The following is a 13,283-nucleotide window of genomic DNA, read 5'->3' as shown; positions in this document are numbered from 1 at the left end:
TACCCCGCAGACTCCGTGTGGTTTCCGCACGAAACATGTGGAGAGCAAAGTGCTGCTTGCAGGACTTTTCTATCCGCATGTTTCGTGCAGAAACCACACAGACCCCTTTATAGTCTATGGGGTCCGTGGGTTTCCCATGTAACCGCTTTTTAATGCATATAGGTTTCCGTTAGGGGGTCCCCATGCAGACACCCCAAACGGAAACCCGAACACTGATGTGAACTGGCTTTATACTGCAACGTGAGTCTCTACCTAAATCGGTTTTGTTTTATTTGCTGCATTTTGTACTTGCCTGGAGTTTTTTGCAAACTGTATCCTGTATCACAATAAAGAAAAAAACATGTCACAAGATATGTGACCAAACAAAAAAAAATATAAAAAATCTTGAATATCACTGCAAAAGGTTTTCTGGCATAACAAGTGATTTAGTTCCTGCCTCACAACGGCCAAGAGTTACACCAACAGTAATTTATTAGGAGGCCGTACCCTCATATCTCACTCCGATGTGGCCTGCTAAAGGATTGTGTCTTGTATTACAGCTCAGACCCAGAGGAATACATAGACACCAGTCACAACCTGTGGACAAGTGTGCTGCAAGGTTTTTTCTCCAGCCCCCACTGTACCTGAGCAGTCAATGCTGTTAGTTTTGGTACTTGACATGTTATTTAGGCTCTGAACTCTCAGTCAGGAGCAGAAAGGGGGTGTGATTCTGAGCTCTGACACTGGCTGCCTCTGATTGGAGCTCTCAATCACACCCCCTGTCTGACACCACCCACCTGACATTACAGTGCTTAAGTAGCACATCAGGCACCAAAACTACCTGCACTTGTTGATCAGGAATGGTGGAGGCTAGAGAGAAAATTCCAACTGTGCTGGAGCAGTGCCTACGTACTAACAAATGCTAAAAACTGGAATGGGTGGAGGTGGTGAAACGTATTCTTTAAGTTTAAGTTACTATATGTAACTTTTGAAAAAGTCACTAAATTTCTGTGCAAGAACACTCTAATTCTAACTTGGCATGAAAAATATACTAAGAAAACGTGAACTCTGGCCTCCCCTACCTTGAGAATTGCAATAAATTTATGAGCCAGTGTGATAAATTTGTCACAAAAAAGATGCTAGTAAAAAAGGAGCCTAAATATAGACCTAATGTATTAGAACAGAAAGCAGGGCCACCACGCCTTGTCCTAGGGAGGAGATGCCCTTTAGGTTTTAAGTGCTCCAGTCTTTTAGTACAGTTCCTATTCATTTGCAAATTAAGACATTAGCAAAGCACATTGTCATAGTAAAGGTAAAATACTGTATGACCGGTATAAAGTGCCACAAAAACATTGATTCAAGTGCATGCAAACATAACGTCCAAAAAAGTGATTATTGAAGCATTAACACCCGGCAGGGGTCTGGGTATTACACTATCAACTAATCCCACCATTAGAAGGCTAATGAGGCATGAAACACAGGGGGGATAACTGGGGAAATCAAGTGAGACTGTCTTGGCTGGTTAGGATCACATAGGAACTTGTAATTCCTTCTATCCACACTTCCACAAGCCAGGCTTAGTAACTCACTGGTATTGACCATTTGCCAGTAATCCGTACACAAAATAATGTAAGTCTATTAACATTGGTTACTGGAGGGAAATACAATATAGAGCACTTACTGTGTATAAATTATACTAGAAATTAATATAAGAAGATAGTAAATGTAAAAAATTTGTAAAATACAAAGTGTATAATATTACATACGGTAATAAGGACAAACATCTCACCAAGACTCAAAGTGCAGCGAGCGTTGTGGAGCAGGGGAGTTAGTGGCTGCCATACGAGCGCTCATCCCCAACACCAACGAGGGTTATTTGTTATATGGGAAGCCAATTTACCTATCAGTATATTTTTGTCATTTGAGTGGAAACCGAAGTACTTGGGGGAACCTGCACAAACATGGGGAGAATATACAGATGCTGCCCTTGGTCAGACTTGATCCAGGACCCCAGCGATGCAAAATGGATATGGATAATGTACAGCATATATGGAAATGATATAGGACAGATTTCTATTATATGGCACTATTATAAATTTGTAACCTAGTAGGTATTGGTGGGTTGAAAGTGAAAGGCAATCTGTTACATGGAAAGTGTAGAGTGGATGGAGTAGATTGATATATAGTTTCTTGGGAAATTATTCAGTAGAACTTGTATTTTATTCACTTAAAGAGGACCTCTCATGTCCTCATTAAGTGAGGTTTTATATACTGCTAGAAAGCCGACAGTATGGTCTGTGCCCCAGTGGTGGAGATATTGATGCGGTTAGTTTTGGCACCGATATCTCCCCACTGTCAGAAATGCATTTCTCATAGCTCAGTATCATTGCTGGGTGTTAAGGATGGCCCCCTATCAAAGTACAAGGCTATGCTAGGGTACTGTCAGGGGGGAGGCATTTCCTCACAGCCCAGCGATGACACTGAGCTATGAGGAACGCCCTTCTGACAGTGGGGAGATAACGGTGATATCGGTGATAAAAATAAAGACACTGATATCTCCACCCCTGAGGCATATACAGAGTAAGCCAGTAGTGCGATGGATTCAGTCTGTTGTCTAGCAGTGTGTAAAACCGAACTGTCATGAGGACATGAAAGGCCCTCTTTAAATGTCTGCTCCTTCTGAGCTTAAGAGTCCAGTGGGCGGTGCTAGTTGATGATTGGCAGATATATTTGTATGCATGGAAGGCTGTCAATCACTAAGTAGACTTAACGGGATAATACAAAATTAGAAAATATGTCTACTTTTTTCTCAGAAAGGTCTGTTGGTCACATAATCATCCTGCTTAGTGGTTAGGTCTGATTCCAAGGAAAGACACCATCTGAAAGAACTTTGTAAGTTCTGCCTGTGTTCGTGTAGTTTTCCTCCCACACACCAAAGACATACTGATAGGGAATATAGATTCTGATCCCTACATGGGACAGTGGCTGACAATGTCTGTAAAGCTCTCCAGTATATGTTGGCGCTATATAAGTAAGCTAAATGAATCAATAACCATATTAAAAGAGAATAATAGGTTATACTGAGTCTTTTGCCACAAAACTATATATCTACCTGTTCAGCATCCTCTCCCACTATATTCTTGCAGGATATGCCATATGTATAGATACTCAGTGTAGGAGTCACCTTATCCCAACACATTCCTGCCACTTATGGCTTGCAAAGGTGGCCAGGTTAAGAGAGCCAAGGTCACTAGGAAAGCCCCGAATTCTGCAAGGAGGCCCAAAAGAGGTAACAGAAGGTAAGCAGGGGCACATCTTCCATGAGGTGACCTGAGGCCTCCACTTATTATGTTATTGCAATAGGTAGGGGGTGATAATTATTACTCACGTACCACAGTCCTGTCCAGGCCATCTGTAGATGGCGCTGCACTTACTTCATGACACTAAAGAATGCCAGGATATTGGACATAGCGTAGGCTACCGTACGACCAGGAGGAGGTAGATGAGACCGGCCGAGACAAGAGAGTGTGGACTGGTGAGTAAAAATGATTGGCCACTATCTATTGCAATATTATAATAGGTAGTGGCCTAACATGTACTGGTAGAGATGAGCGAGTACTGTACGGATCCGCCGATCCAAACAGCACGCACGCATTGAAATGAATGGACGTAGCCGGCACGCGGGGGGGTTAAGCGGCCGGCCGGCATCAAAGCGGAAGTACCAGGTGCTTTCATTAATTTCAATGCGTGCGTGCTGTTCGGATCGGCTGATCCGAACAGTAGTCGCTCATCTCTAGTACTGGGGGGTGAGGGTAAATAAAAAAAGGTATCATATGCTGGGGGGGGGGGGAAGGGTTAAAAAATGGGGTCGTATATTGTATGGGGGCCTTAAAAAGGGGTCATAATACTGTGTGCTGGGCCAGAAAAAGGGTATGTTATACTATGTGAAGGCCAAACAAGAGAATCTTTGATCTGCCCATGGGGGACGTGTCCTAATTAGGGGTGCCCAATCACAAAACCAGAGATATCTGGGTTGGGTATGCTTTTTTTTGGAGGGGGGGTGAGGTTGCTTTTCTATAGTTAGCCTCAGGCAGCAGAGAGGCTCGATTTACCCTTTAAGGTAAGTATGATTTTTTTTTTTCTGAGGAGACCCCAGAGTATAATGCTGTAGCCATTTTAGTCTGATATGAATCTCCAATTTTGAGTATTCGGGTAGAACGGCTTGGTACAAACCAATTCGCCTATCTCCAATGCAAGTGTTGGACTGAGGTTTGATGGGCCCACTGGATAAAATGACTATGGAGGCCCATCCTCTAGCAAAACCTCAGAAATAAACCATATTACCCTCCAAATTCGGGTGTCTTCTGCTGTACCATGGTAGTGTTAGAACCTGAGCCCACAAGTCCAATGTTGTACTGAGCCATCCACTTATCTAGGATGACGGTGCTCGGAGATATTTCCATGTTGGTTTCAAGTTAATTCAGATTCCATAGAAAAAAATGTGGTGTTTATCACAAAGTTTTGCGCCAAGACGTGTACTGGACATGATGTTTATCTGTGAATCACATTGGGATGTGGTTTGTAAGGTTATGCCCTGGATGACTTGTAGCAGAGGCAGGAACACACTCTACAGTCTATTCTTAAGAAGGGTGGGACGAATCAAGAGAAATGATCACGTACATTTTTCATCCTTGGAGCCTGATACATCTAACATGAGATATTTAGCCATAATCCCATCCCATGCAGATACTGTAAAATGCTGCATTTTCTCAACGTGGCACTTCAGCCCAATAATCACGAAAAAAATGGTGAATTTCTGGAGATTGTTGCAATTGAAAAAATACAGGAGGTGGGGATAAGAGTAAACATTTTGGATGTCTTTTCTCGCACGGTTCATCACATGTACTCAATCACCGAGTCCAACCCGCCAAACCCACATCAGTCAGCCTGACAATATCCCACCATGCAATGCATGACAATGGCCAAAGACTAATCACACCATCCGTCCGTAAGGACAATGTTGTTTCTGAATAGGAGTTGTCGGACTAAGCGGGTTGTCAGATTTCCATGTGATATGTTTCCTGTTTGTAGATTACAGATGAGCAGATCTCAGTCTAGTTACATAGGAACACAATGGGCTCTGTACTATGAGACTGCAGGGGCTCTGTCATGTGCATAATGCCCAAGGCTACGGCAAGTGACATGACACAACCCATGACTTCAATGTTTCCTTTATACTTATAAATGCACTTGCCCATGTTGTAACATTGATGTCGTGGCACAAAGATTTGTCCTTTCTCCGCAACTTGTGTGTGAATCCTGAGTCTCCTTGAATTCCTATGCTAAATATAGTATTTTGTTTTTTTGTTTTTTTTTTCCTATGTACCTACAGGACTTCTTCTTCTTTATTCATTGCATGAACATTAGTCAAAGTCAAGAGCAAAGAGGGCATCAGAAGGTTGGAAAATGGATCCAACACCCTCTTAGAAATTAAGTTAAAAACAGATCAGGTTTTCTTTCCCATTGTTTTCCATGGAAGGCAGAGATTGTAGCCGGATGCTGAAAAATACCGTAAATGTCCTGCTCAATCTTGCCATGGGTTATTGAGCTGCGGAGACTCCTTCATCTGGGCCTTATCAATGTTGGAAAGTGGTGGTATGTTCACATGACGCAATTTGCAGATGATTTTGAACCAGGTTCCTCCCCAAAATGAGTTCCAAATCCCTTCTGGAATTCCGGCAGTGATCAATGCTTCTTTATCAGATCCTTGTCCTACTAGATAGGTGACATGAGACCGCCACTGATTGAACCCTTTGGATCTGTAGCTAACCAGTGAGAAAAAAAAGCCAAAGTCCTGCTTCTACTTCAGATGCAGGGTAGACCCGCTTCACATCTGCGTTTGGATTTCCATTTGGGGAGTCCGCTTGGGGACCCTCCAAACGGAAACCTATACGCATAAAGAAGCGGTTACCTGGGAAATCTGCGGACCCCATAGACTATAATAGGGTACATGTGGTTTCCACTCAGTTTCAAGCAATACTTTTCTCTTTGCATGTTTCGTGCAGAAAATGAGCGGAAACCACACAGACCCCATTATAGTCTATTGCTTAGGTAACCCATTTTTATTCATATAGGTTTCCGTTTGGGGGGTCCCCAAGCAGACTCTCCAAACGGAAACCTGAACGCAGATATAAACCAGCTTTGGGCCGGGGCTCCACGGGCTGTAAACGCCGAGATTTTACCGCAGCGTCTCTGCTGCGGGAAAAATTGTGCCGTTGTACAGTGCAGGAAAACAGGTAAAGTGGATGGGATTGATGCGAATCCCATCCCCACTTTGCGGAAGAAATCACAGCGCGGACATGCTGCGATTTGCAAAGCCGTTGCGGCTTTGCAAATCGCAGCATGTCAATTATATCTACGGAAACGCCGGCGGCTTCCCCATAGATATAATGTTAAGAGAAAGTCCGCAGAGGAAAACTCCATGAACTTTCTCTTCAAAGCGCTGAGCAAAGAACCGCAATGCGATCACGCAGCAGTTCTTCCTGCAGCACTTTATCACCGCGTTTACAGCCCGTGGGGCCTTAACCTTACACAGGAATAGATATTGGGGAGGAATCCGAGGAAGAAGACTGTCCCAAATTACTCTGTAAATTTTTTTGTATGAACCTGCCCTAAGATGATACTGCTTTATGTCACTTTAGAAAGGAGATACAGATAGATATTAGGTTCACACTAGTGCCAGGCTCTCCGTCATTCAGGTCCATTGGCGTCCAATGACAGATTGTCAGACTTCTACATACAGAGACTGGAGAATCCCATTGACCATAAGGTGTCCGCCATTTTTCAAATCTCAAAGCGGTGGAAAAAAAAAAATTCTCGGCACAGATGTGAACCCATTTTAACATCACAAGCACTAAAAAATTAGCAGGAGCTGCAACTATGAACCAAAAGCTGTAAGATCAGACTGTGTAACACAATGTTCTTGTTCCATTGCCATAGATCACCCCTAGGAAGTATCCAGGACAGCTGTTTGCATATGCATTGTACTGCACATCCTTCAGCTAAAAAGTGCCTAGGAGCTCCATATAATTCCACATGAATCTTTCATGAGACAGTAACCCAGACTGACTATAAACCGTAATTATACATAATAAGACACAAATGTGAATGCGCATTCAGCGTTACCCGCCGTACATTATATAGGAGGCGAGAAAATCAGTAGACGTCTTATTGTTTACAGAGATTTCACTGCAAAAGATGATCTCCGAGATTTATGAAATTGTCCCTAAGAAAAAGTGGCTTTGTTACACATAGAAACTGAAGATGAGCAGATAGGCTCGGCGTCAATCGAATTTGTTACAAATTTAATAAAAGTTTCAGATTTTGGCCTATCCAAAATTTGGGGGATTTTTTTGCACGTGAACTTCTGAAAATTGCATAGATTGAGGCAGTGCTTTATCTCCCAGATATATCTGCCCCAGCAAATAGAACATCCTTGTGTCAGAGCAAACTGCAAATAGAATTATATTCAGCAGCAGAAAAATGTGAAGCACCAGCTCTCAGCCACTGCAGTATCCAGGTGCCTAAGTAAGCCAGTGGACAGAGCCGAAGAACACAGAGATGGATCACATGACTCTGTTTTTAAATTTTAAAACCATAAAATAAAATGTAAAAGTTGAAAATTTAAATTTTAAAACTTTAAAAAATTTGACAGGGCAGGGGTTTTTAAACTGAATTTATTTAGAACAAATCAAAGTTTCCTGCCCATTTTCTGTCACCCGACCAGTCAGCCATGTTACTCTGGTCAGCACCACATCTGCTTCATTGTTTAACAGGCACAGCGCCATAGATTTTGTTGTGGCAGTGCCCAGTACTGCAGTTTTTTCCAACTAAGTCCAATACCAATAGATTGTTAGTTATCATGTTACTTTTAGATCAGGCCTGCAGGACAGCACCCCATGATGCATAGACACCGGGTCGGGGGGCCCCATGTCCTAAGTTCGCCACGTGACCCCACTATTCCTAGTTACGCCACTGACTGACACCATGTTCTCCTCTGACATGACTGACATGACTGTAGGCCTTAGTTGACAACATTGACAGAAGGACGTCAGGGAGAATGACAAAGTTTACATATCACAACGATTTTTGGAGGTGACTACATGTCACCATGTCAGCTTATAGGACACGCCATGCCCCATTTTAGTGAAGGGCACAAGCGATGTGCTAACCATGCCCCTTTCTTGTGACATGACTGCCACATACTTTGCCCGTGTCACATATAATATGACATAGACACATGACATTACACCAGGCCCGGGAGATTTGCCTACTCTTCTTGGACTTCGGGAGGTCACCCTTTATTTTTGGGAACCTCTTAGACTTTCTGGGATAGTGGCCAGTATTCTGTAGGCCGCTGAGCCCCCTCCTTTCCTGAGTACAATACATCTGTATACCCTGACACTAGGAATGTGAATTCTGTTGGGGGACTCATTTCGTTTGCCAGTCTTAAGAAATTCCGTTGCTGATGTGAGATGGTCTCGGAGTATTCAGGGGTTCCGACCTCTTAATAATTCTGGCACAATCCTTACCCCGGGCTCTGCCTACTTTCATAAAAAATCAGATTAATAAAGAATCAATAATGTGTCCACCTTTTGTGCCAAAGATGTATCACCTTTATATCCATCTGCACCAGAAAACTGGAATAGATGTGTCGGTACAGTCCCCCAATGTATCTCATGCCTCCACTTTTACCACTATATATACAGTCCTATGAAAAAGTTTGGGCACCCCTATTAATCTTAATCATTTTTAGTTCTAAATATTTTGGTGTTTGCAACAGCCATTTCAGTTTGATATATCTAATAACTGATGGACACAGTAATATTTCAGGATTGAAATGAGGTTTATTGTACTAACAGAAAATGCGCAATATGCATTAAACCAAAATTTGACCGGTGCAAAAATATGGGCACCTCAACAGAAAAGTGACATTAATATTTAGTACATCCTCCTTTTGCAAAGATAACAGCCTCTAGTCGCTTCCTGTAGCTTTTAATCAGTTCCTGGATCCTGGATGAAGGGATTTTGGACCATTTCTTTCTACAAAACAATTCAAGTTCAGTTAAGTTTGATGGTCGCCGAACATGGACAGCCCGCTCTCAAATGATCTGAAAACAAAGATTGTTCAACATACTTGTTCAGGGGAAGGATACAAAACGTTGTCTCAGAGATTTAACCTGTCAGTTTCCACTGTGAGGAACATAGTAAGGAAATGGAAGACCACAGGGACAGTTCTTGTTAAGCCCAGAAGTGGCAGGCCAAGAAAAATATCAGAAAGGCAGAGAAGAAGAATGGTGAGAACAGTCAAGGACAATCCACAGACCACCTCCAAAGAGCTGCAGCATCATCTTGCTGCAGATGGTGTCACTGTGCATCGGTCAACTATACAGCGCACTTTGCACAAATAGAAGCTGTATGGGAGAGTGATGAGAAAGAAGCCGTTTCTGCACGTACGCCACAAATAGAGTTGCCTGAGGTATGAAAAAGCACATTTGGACAAGGCAGCTTCATTTTGGAAACAAAAATTGAGTTGTTTGGTTATAAAAAAAGGCGTTATGCATGGCGTCCAAAAAGAAACAGCATTCCAAGAAAAACACATGCTACCCACTGTAAAATTTGGTGGAGGTTCCATCATGCTTTGGGGCTGTGTGGCCAATGCCGGCACCGGGAATCTTGTTAAAGTTGAGAGTCGCATGGATTCCACTCAGTATCAGCAGATTCTTGAGAATAATGTTCAAGAATCAGTGACGAAGTTGAAGTTACGCCGGGGATGGATATTTCAGCAAGACAATGATCCAAAACACCGCTCCAAATCCTCAGGCATTCATGCAGAGGAACAATTACAATGTTCTGGAATGGCCATCCCAGTCCCCAGACCTGAATATCATTGAACATCTGTGGGATGATTTGAAGCGGGCTGTCCATGCTCGGCGACCATCTAACTTAACTGAACTTGAATTGTTTGTCCAAAATACCTTTATCCAGGATCCAGGAACTGATTAAAAGCTACAGGAAGCGACTAGAGGCTGTTATCTTTGCAAAAGGAGGATGTACTAAATATTAATGTCACTTTTCTGTTGAGGTGCCCATACTTTTGTACCGGTCAAATTTTGGTTTAATGCATATTGCACATTTTCTGTTAGTACAATAAACCTCATTTCAATCCTGAAATATTACTGTGTCCATCAGTTATTAGATATATCAAACTGAAATGGCTGTTGCAAATACCAAAATATTTAGAACTAAAAATGATTAAGATTAATAGGGGTGCCCAAACTTTTTCATAGGACTGTATATATATATATATATATATATATATATATATATATATATATATATATATATATATATATATACACATATATATACCAAACATCTCCTCCCAGGACTGGTAAAACAGACACATCTGTCCTACAATATGTTAGTATGTCGATGCTTTTACATAAGACTTCTATCTAGCACAGCGACAAGCGTACCAGATGGAAGATGTCAATCATACGTCACTCCGCATTTACTAGGTTTATTCATTCTCAGAGTCAGTTTTGTTACATCTCTGGCTTTATACAAAGCATATTGTATGAAGCGTGTTATTCAAACCTGGCTGGGAATGTAGTGAATGGCAGGAATGCTGACTTAGTACTGGAAATCCAGTCCTCACATTCCTGCCTGCAATGACCCCGCTGCACTTTTTATTTCGGATATAATGTGTAACGTCACTCTAAAGCTCCGCAGTGGTCTGGTATCTGCATTGGCAGCACTGACATTCCTAGATCTACCTAGAATGACAATGGGCAGTGTGGGAAGGAGTGGACGGCAGTCACGATACTAAACAGATGTAAACTATCTTGCCGTCACTGTTTCCAACAGCTGTCAATCACCAAACAAGACACCCCTGAGGGCCAAAGTCAGCTACTCTGAAGGCTTGTCATCCTCATAGAGGCGTCACAGCGGGAAGCATTGTGGGACAGGTTACCTGTCAATTCACGTATTTCGGAGATCTACAGCTATAGACTTTGACATAAACAAACAAGCGGGGAGGTTGGAAGCTTTTCTTGAGAAGCACACTTGGAATCTGCTGGACAGAGGAACAATAGGAGGGACAATGGAATTAGCATCCAATTTGTATCCGATCCCCATAGGTTCAAGCCAAACCATGTTATCCCTCTTGCTCACTGCACGCCAGAGAAAAACTAAGCCGTGTAATTCTGAAGCTCCTGACAAAGACGAGTTATCCCGTACTCCTTTAAGGAGATTACAATGGTCCCAGTTGTTCAGCTCACGGACATCTCTTTAGTTTTTACTTGATTGACAATACCCTGGGAGATGTCACTTGACTCGTCTCCGTCATTGTCGAGCCCCAATGTGTGAGAGCTGCGTCCTGTGTTGTTTTTCAGGTGTTCCTCATAGTTGTCAGGGCTCGGGAATGATGGACATGGAGCAGGGATCACATTGCTGGACAACTTAACACCAGTTGGTGTCTGTTAAAGGGGACAACAAAAATCATTTACAATTCCATTAGGCAAAAAAGGAGACAAAACTCAAAAAACAGCATGTGTGGAATGTCAATGTAATAATGCAATTGACAGTTTTCTTCTGGTTTCCTGGTACCACAAAGCCTTCTTTGACAGCCTATTAAAGGGGAGCATTGTGGGCTCTGAGCAGTGGCACTGCATACATTTGTGAATGTTCTGCATAACTTGGATTCTAGTTAATGCCACAGTTATAAAATATCCCGTCAAACTCTTTTACCCATTGACCAAGGGCATTGGTGTATGGAGACCTAGTGAACTTAGCCGATGTGAAGTACAGTGCAGAGCATTATCTGCTATTATACTGAATGCCATTGAGGACTGCATGTGCGCCTTTCTCAAACATATATTTTCATACATGCATTCTCAATGGGTCAGGGCACAATGGCTACATTGTGTTCCGGTAATAATACATGTGAGGATCAAATGTGATTTGCAGTTTTTGTCAAATATTGCATAATGAATAATTGGCTAAAAATCAGTTTTAGGAGCCATCTATAGTCGCATCTACATGTACATAATTTGTGGTATATAGAATAATACAGTATAGAATATTAGGGCTCCTTCATGCAGCCAAAATTTATGATGATTTTGAGATGGATTCTGCCTTAAAATCAGTAACAACTTCTGCCCTGATTCTGCCGTGCATGATGCAGAACACTGAAAAAATAAGTGTCGTGATCCATCGTGAAACAAATTTCACAGCAATGTGAGCCACTTCTGATCAGCGGGGGGCAAGATCAAGGGGCAGAAATGGAAGAGGAATTTAAGGTGAAAACTTCACTCAAACACCTCTTCTATTTCCTACATGTGAATATGCAGTGTCCGCATGCAAACTCGACCGTGTGCATGAAGTCTTAGCGTTCACAAACACAGACCATTTCATTTCTATGGCAGCATACACACAACTGTGTATTATCACGGACCCGTGTATGTGGCGGTGACCGGAGGGTAATTCTCAGGCAGGGTCGGACTGGGATGTCTAGGGCCCACCAGTGGAATTGTTTCTAGGGGCCCACCGCCAGGACCCTGCAGATCAGCGGTACCGAGACAGGGCGGTTAAAGGTAATGACATGTTGGGAGCCATGCTACTCACGCACTATACCATGTGCACTACATATACCTACTGCTACAGCCTGTATGGCAAGTGAACAGCATGGCTCCTAGAAATGTTACCATTACCCGTAGCTGAAGTGTCCTGGAAAAGCTGATCTGCAGAGGTCCTGGCTGTTGTATCATCGCAGATGTAATATTGATGGCCTATCCTAAGGACAGACCATCAATATTAGAAAGATGGATAAATCCTTTAAAGTGGTTGTCCAGGAATTGGAGCAACTCATGTGCTGGGCAGGAGGTGTAAAATAAAAAACAAATAAATAAAAAAAGAATACTCATCTGTCCTTGGCGCTCCGTTGTCTGCCGCCAGTGTCCATTCAGTCTCATACTGGCACTACTTGCTGGGAGTCCTGCACCTCATGTGATCGCTGAGACCAATTAGGTACAGGAACTCCAGAAATGAGGCCATGAGACCAAACACAGGCAGGGACAACGGGGGGCTGGGGACAGGTGAGAAGGCTCTTTTAAAAAAATATATATATATTTTTACACCTTCCTGGCGGCCACCACAGTGATCACTCCAGTTTATAGACAACCTGTTTTAAGGGGTTGTCTGGGCCAAATATTTTATGGCCACTTCACTGGTCCCCCATAATG

Source organism: Leptodactylus fuscus, chromosome 2 (assembly GCF_031893055.1).
Source record: "Leptodactylus fuscus isolate aLepFus1 chromosome 2, aLepFus1.hap2, whole genome shotgun sequence".
NCBI lineage: Eukaryota > Metazoa > Chordata > Amphibia > Anura > Leptodactylidae > Leptodactylus > Leptodactylus fuscus.
This window is presented reverse-complemented; position numbering follows the sequence as displayed.